The following is a 6,279-nucleotide window of genomic DNA, read 5'->3' as shown; positions in this document are numbered from 1 at the left end:
AGCTTGCCCAATGGTGCATCATTTTGCCCAGTTAAGCCACCAATCTGGATCACTAAACTCACACCGCATTGCAGTTTAAACAAACCACTCCAGCCACACACGGCGAGAAACGGAAACTCATCCCGATCTTACCTCCCTTAATTCTCAGTTGAGGGGGATTAATGCTAACAGACTGGCGCCAGCAGATTCGGCTGCCTAGCCCCCAGACCTAGGTGGTCCCACTCCGGATGGGCAAACCGGAGCAAGAGCGGCTACACGCGGCGCTTTGCAATTGCAGCCGCCGGGAGAATCCCTTCGCCTTGCTGATCGGGGCGTGAAGGGAGGAGGAGGAGGAGGACGGACAGAATATCAATGCAACCAAGCAGCAAAAACTCGGGATTGCAAACCGAGCACCCGATTCAGATGAACGCCATTTTTTTTTTTTTTTACCGGTGTTTTGCGGTCTGGAATCTGTACAAGTTCAATAGATGTTTACCGTAAGGGATCCGGAAGTCCTGGCCTCCAAGCCAGGGTTTGGGATACACGGTCACGGTTACCGCTGCTTCGATTCGGGCTTGTGGTGAGAAACTCTCATTCTCTTCCACTAAACCGGCATTTGAGATGAGAAGCCGGTCTCCGCCGCCAACGCAACCCTCCACCTTTTCCCCCGAAGCCAAACCGCACCTCTAAGCGTTTATGTGTCTATCGCCCCTTTATTTGGTTGGCTTTCCGGCCACGCCCTCTTGTTAACGCACCAATCAGGAGGCCAAAATGGGACGCGCTTCTATGACCGAACCTACCGCGGCTAGAGGCACCGCCTCTTTGTTTCGGACCGGGTGTTAGCGCATGCGTCACTTGCGGCTGGCCCCCTGTCGGATTGGAATTGCTTCCGCCTCCGAGTCCACCCCCCCCTCCTTCTCTTGTAGACCTATCGCGATATCTCTTCATCCCTACCGGCCGGAGGAGGACGGGATAACCCTGGATAATCTAGACGCCTGGTAACCGTAACGAAAGCTCCCTTGCCCCGAATCTCTCCTTCCTTTCCCTCCTTTGTCTCTTCTTTGGTTAGGGCGATGTAGCAGTGCAAAAAAAAAAACCCGGAAGCGAGAATCGGCTGCTTTGCTCGGCGGGGTTCCTCGCCTTTTGAGTAGCAGATGCACATCAGCGAGTAGTTGTGTAGTGTGGCTGGTGTGATGCGGGGTTGGGAGGGTTAGGATGTAGCGCGTTGCCCAGTATCCCTTCGAAAGTGCAAATCATCAGTTGCTTTATTTCGTTCGGTTTGCAAACTCTCTTTTTTTGCTTTACCTAAGTCTTAACAGTGTTTCTCAACCTTGACAATTTTAAGGCATGTGGACTTCAACTCCCAGAATTCCACAGCCAGCATTGCTGGCTGTGGAATTCTGGGAGTTGAAGTCCACATGCCTTAAAATTGTCAAGGTTGTAGGGTTGCCAGGTCTGTTTCCAAAATATAGCGGACAAGCGGGGGGGGGGTGTTAAGTAGTAAAAAAAGTAGACTGTACAGCTTTAGATTACGTACCATTTCATCATAAAGCTTTTGAATAAAAAAAATGTCCACTATTTTGTGAAAAAAAATAGTGAACATATAATCTGAAAAAAGTGGACTGTCCACTCAAATAGTGGACACCTGGCAACCCTACAAGGTTGAGAAACACTGAATGGACTGGAAGCTATAAAGGATGGAAGAGGGTAGATTGGAGGGATTGATTTTTTTTTTTTTACCTTCCTAGTTTTCTCTGCTGTTTGCATTATGTTTTCCTACCTTCCAGATCTTTTGCCTCCTCCGTTGAAAAGTTTGGTGGGCTCTTGGTTGCTGCCTTGTGGCCGTGTTTTGGAAAATACTTTGTTGAAAGTAGCGGGAGAAATTCTGTTGACTAAATTATGAACGGGATGCAGATTACACTACATGTATTAAATTTGGGGAAGTAATTTTATATGCAGTAGTACTTTTTTTTTACAGTGTTTGCTATGCACTTCTATTCAATTACAAGAGAAGACAGTGTATCCCTTCTTCCCTTCACATACAAACCCTGCTCAGAGGTAATGACTGGCCCAAGTTCACCTTTAAGAACTTGAGAGTGGATTTGAACCAGGGTCTCCCCAGTGTTGACCAAGTACATTAGCCTCAGTATTGTGTTGACACTCATTTTAATAAAGTTGGNNNGTTGATGCCTCTTTAACTCAAACATGTATTTTCCTTGGCACCGACAGGTGAGACATGGACTTACAGGCTTATTCCAAAGTACTATATTTTTTTCTGCTTTGACTCCAGAGTATTACATCTACCTAATAATAAGAGCTTTGCTTGATTGGATCCACCTGATCCAATACTCAGTTCTCTCAGTGAAGTTGAATACCAAAATAAAGCAGTCAGATTAGACATTAAGAATGATTAGACATTCTGGTTCTAGTCTACTAAATTTAGTGTAGGAACGAGGCACATCCTCTAACCAGAAAAGTACCCATATTCCAATTCCCATACCTAACCTGGCCATCAAGTGGCAACAACAGAAATTGCAGAAGTCTTGCCTCGTGTGAATGCAACATGTTTGAGGCGCAATAATTTTCGTGTTCACCCATGCATCTGTTCAGGTACTGCAATATTTTAGAACCTGCATTAGGAAATTGAACTTTCTTGACAGACACCTATCTGGGCAAAATGGTTTAAATGTTTAAAACTCTAGTCAAGAATACACTGAATTCAGAATATTGGTACAACTTTTTCCCCCTTAAATTTGTACTTTGCAAATGTGTGTTTTAATTGGTAATCCATAATCAAAACTTTCTGCAGTGCAGTTTGTTAAGAAAAAAATTAAGATGCTTCCTAGATCCATTCATTCAGTGGAAACCTATAGAAGGCCTACCAACATATTTTCTTTTATTTATAGTGGCAAGTCAAATGTTGATGGTTTTTTAAATAATACTTGATTAAATTTAATTACAGATAGTCCTCGACTTACAGCAGTTCATTTAGTAACCATTTAAAGTTAACAACAGCATTGAAAAATGTGACTTTTGACTATTTTTCAGTTATGATCTTAGTAGTATCCCCATGATCATGTGATCAAAATTCAGATGCTTGGCAACTGCTTCATATTTATGACCACTGCTGTGTCCCAAGGTCATGTGATCACCTTTTGCGACATTCTGACAAGCAAAGTCAATGGGGAATCCAAATTCACTTAACAACTTCAGTGATTCACTTAACAACTGTGGCAAGAAATAAAGTGGGACAAAACTCATTTAACAAATGTTTCACTTAACAACAGAAACGTTGGGCTCAATTGTGGTCGTAAGTCGACGGCTACCTGTATAAGATAAAATACAAACAGAAATAAAAGTTATGAAAGTTAAGAGAGCTACAGAAAGAAAGGAAGAAGAAAAAAAGGTGTAACTTCTGATTTTTTCAGTTCAGTAGAATACCAAAAAAGTTATTACTTGAATCTTTTCGTTACATTTCTAAATCTTCCAAACCGTTTCTGTAACAACATAGTCATTCTAATTTTCAAAACCTAAAATCAGAGTTTCATTTTTTTCAGTTTTGAGTACAAAGTCCAGAAGTGGTTTCCAAGTAGAGACAAAACTAGATAGATTCTTCTCTTTAATTAAAATGTCAATTTTGCCTCATATGTTGATAATTGTATTCAAATAAAAAGAGCGTCAAATTTATGCTGATAAGTGAAAACACCAGGGTTGCAAATTCAACGAAGAAATTTGCAAAGGCAATTCTTGTGTACTTGAATCACCTCTTGGGTGAAATCTGGCCCTGTTTCCTGCATAGACAGTTTTCTCTGTTCAACAACGTAATAAAAGTTATAGAATGAAACACTTTGTGTGATAGACAGCGACACCCAAATGAAAAAGCTGAAAGAAAAGTTGGTTGAGAGTCCACATATTTCATGGGTTGCAGGTCAACTCACTTCCTATAGACAGCAAGCAACTTGATTTTAGAAATATATGCATACTTTCTAAGACAGCTGTATTGCTTACTCAGAGAAATGATGGGGAGGGGGTTGTATCTCAGTGAGATGAATACATTCTCATGGACCCTGCTAGACAAGGTCCTTGTTTGGGAAGAAAAAAGTGGAACAGTCTTTACAGTTTGCAATTACAAAACCAGTGAAGCAGATGATGAGCTGACATAAAAAGAAATATTGTGCAGGCAACATAATAGAATGGAACAGGGGGAAACCCAGCAGATAAGCTATGGGTACAGACTTTTAGCCATTTGGTAAATAGGGACATTTATTTTAACAGTATTGGTTTCCTTGTAGAATTTACTATGTATTTGCCCGTAAAACAAATGTCTCATTATGAATAATATTTGGATGGATGAGAGAAGACAAATGGAACTGACATCTCTGAAAACATTGCTTATTGTGGGAGTCAGCTATCAAAATATGCTATGCTGAATTGTACAATTTCTTCTTAAAAAACAAAAGTATCCATTAAAAAAGCTTTCTGTATAAAATACTTGTTAAGCGAATAGTGAAGAAAAGCAAGGCTCACCTTTTATGATTTTTGAGGAGAACGGCTAGAACGACTAGAAGAGGAAAATAGAGTTGGAAGGGACCTTGGAGGTTTTTTAGTCCGGCCCCCAGCTCAAGCAGGGGACCCTATAACATTCTGGAGAAATGGCTGTCCAATCTCTTCTTAAAAAGATGGAGCACCCACAACTTCTGAAGGCAATGACAAAATTCTGAAGCATTTGGAGAAGACAGTGAAGCTGGAAGAAAAAAACATCCTTTTGTTGGCAACCATGCCAAATGTTCATGGTTCGTTAGCCTTTGATGCCTTTGCTAGTCATTTCATTACACTGAGGATCTGTTGCAATTGTTTTAAGCCCATAGTCTCAAATTAGGCAAAAAAATGAGTGTTGGTGAGAACATTTGCTCTTAAAGCATCAGAGTGCAGAAATGTACCTTTATATACCTTTAAATATGTTCTGACAAAATTGCAAACAATTCTGCCAGGCCTAATCCTAAATCACTGGGATTTTTTTTTTAATCTAAATCTGGGTGAAAATATTTAGTAGCAATAGCACTTAGACTTATATACTGCTTCACAGTGCTTTACAGCCCCCTGTAAGCAGTTTGCAGAGTCAGCATATTGTCCCCCAACAATTTGGGTCCTCATTTTACCAACCTCGGGAGGATGGAAGGCTGAGGCAAACTTGAGCCAGTGAGAATCGAACTGCCAAACTGTAGGCAGCCAGTAGTCAGCCGAAGTAGCCTGCAGTAACAAGACAGTGAAGTATATGGACGCAGTAATGGATCTCACTGCCTGCCCTATAACTGGTCAGCATGACAATTGATCCTCTTGCTATTGTGACCCCACAAAGATGGTAATATGCACATGAGCTGGCTTGCTCAGCGATGCTGGAAAGATTCTCTCTCTCTCTCACACACACACACACACAGAGGATCTACTAATCTGAGGCATGTTCTTCACTTAGAAATCCCTACTGAGCCCATGAAGCGTTTTGCACAGAGGTTGAAAAGGTAGTGTAACAAAGTAGCTGGTGTTTTGATAAATGTAGCAAGAAATGTACAAAACAACCCACAACATTTCGCCTGTTGACTGTTGTGAAGTTGGTTCTGCTTCTTTCTGTTACTTGGAAAAAGTCTTAACTTTTTTTTTTGCTTTATTTCTTATGGTACTGCGTTGTTTATGACATCATATTAGCAACTTGGGATAGGAACCACTGGCTATCTATCAAGATTAGAGAAGTTAAAAGTAACCCTAGCTGATATACAGTACTCATCTGAGCCTTTTGAAAAACTTAAAATATATGATCCTTATTTCTTTGTGAATTGTAAGACCACCTCTAGATATTTAAAGTGTGCTACCAGTTCAAACTGTATTCATTAATGTTTCTGGGTTAACTTTCTGGATTCCATTAATGTTAATTCAAAGCAAATAATACTTATAAGAGACTCAAGGTCTCCACACTTCTCCTTAACTGTTGTTATTGGTAATAACAATCTTGTATGTGGTGGTCCTGGTTATTTTGTTTGCTGATTTGCTCATCATCATAGGGATGATACTTTAATTTTTCTAAGTAGCCCCTTATGGAACTGATATTAAAAAAATAACAAGGCAAAGAGGCATTCTACGTCCATTCCCTTCCTAAGTGATATTTTTCAGTCATGCCAATGTCGATGATTTAATTTGTAGAAAGCAAGCAAACAGCAACTCCTTGAAGCCCTAAACCCATGTCCAATATGTTCTCTGAAACCAAATCAAGCATTACTTTGAATAATGAAACTAAAGTATCATAAT

General features: G+C 40.5%; 2 protein-coding genes across 2 annotated transcripts in view; one reads left to right on the top strand and one right to left on the bottom strand.

The window, feature by feature from the left end:
* ASCC1 (activating signal cointegrator 1 complex subunit 1) overlaps positions 1-684 on the bottom strand; it is a 111,138-nt gene extending 110,454 nt beyond the window's left edge. Inside the window, exon 1 of the mRNA XM_015816668.1 lies at positions 476-684. The gene's annotated coding sequence lies outside the window, so the exon portion shown is untranslated. The remainder of the gene's footprint in view (positions 1-475) is intronic.
* Positions 685-891: 207 nt separating this feature from the next.
* Positions 892-6,279, top strand: part of ANAPC16 (anaphase promoting complex subunit 16) — a 30,344-nt gene continuing 24,956 nt past the window's right edge. Inside the window, exon 1 of the mRNA XM_015816667.1 lies at positions 892-977. The gene's annotated coding sequence lies outside the window, so the exon portion shown is untranslated. The remainder of the gene's footprint in view (positions 978-6,279) is intronic.

Source organism: Protobothrops mucrosquamatus, unplaced genomic scaffold (genome assembly GCF_001527695.2).
Source record: "Protobothrops mucrosquamatus isolate PMUCROS unplaced genomic scaffold, P.Mucros_1.0 scaffold479, whole genome shotgun sequence".
NCBI lineage: Eukaryota > Metazoa > Chordata > Lepidosauria > Squamata > Viperidae > Protobothrops > Protobothrops mucrosquamatus.
This window is presented reverse-complemented; position numbering and strand designations above follow the sequence as displayed.